Source organism: Penaeus monodon, chromosome 34 (assembly GCF_015228065.2).
Source record: "Penaeus monodon isolate SGIC_2016 chromosome 34, NSTDA_Pmon_1, whole genome shotgun sequence".
Classification (NCBI taxonomy): Eukaryota; Metazoa; Arthropoda; class Malacostraca; order Decapoda; family Penaeidae; genus Penaeus; species Penaeus monodon.
The window spans coordinates 27,024,484-27,024,970 of NC_051419.1; positions in this window are offsets into that span (position 1 = coordinate 27,024,484).

Consider the following 487-nt stretch of genomic DNA (forward strand, 5'->3'; position numbering starts at 1 on the left):
TTATACATTATGTATCCTCTTCACCCTCGCACTGATCTAGACTTAAAACTCGTTGACAGTCATCTTGATGAACCTGGCTCATGTAACCGCGTCTTCAAGTATTTCATTATATATGCATAGTAATTCGTGTGTGCAAACCTCTTACTTATGCATGCACCAGATCATACATTCTGGCAGTGTTTTCACCCCACATTCCATGAATATATTCTACGAATGAATATAGTTGTTTGCGCTATCATTACTGTGTGATAACCTGGCTGTTTTGTCAGGAGCAACAGCACTTATATTATTTTATTGGTAGCAGAATCTTTATCCTGATTACGCTGATACAAAACCTGATTTCAAAGCAAGCTCGAAATGATATCTTGCTCTCTTGAGATCATATTATGCTTATTAAAGACATAATACAACATTTCATAATACAAATGCAAGCAGGAGTGTCTTATAACGACGTTGACAATGGGATTGATTATCAGTGACATATTTT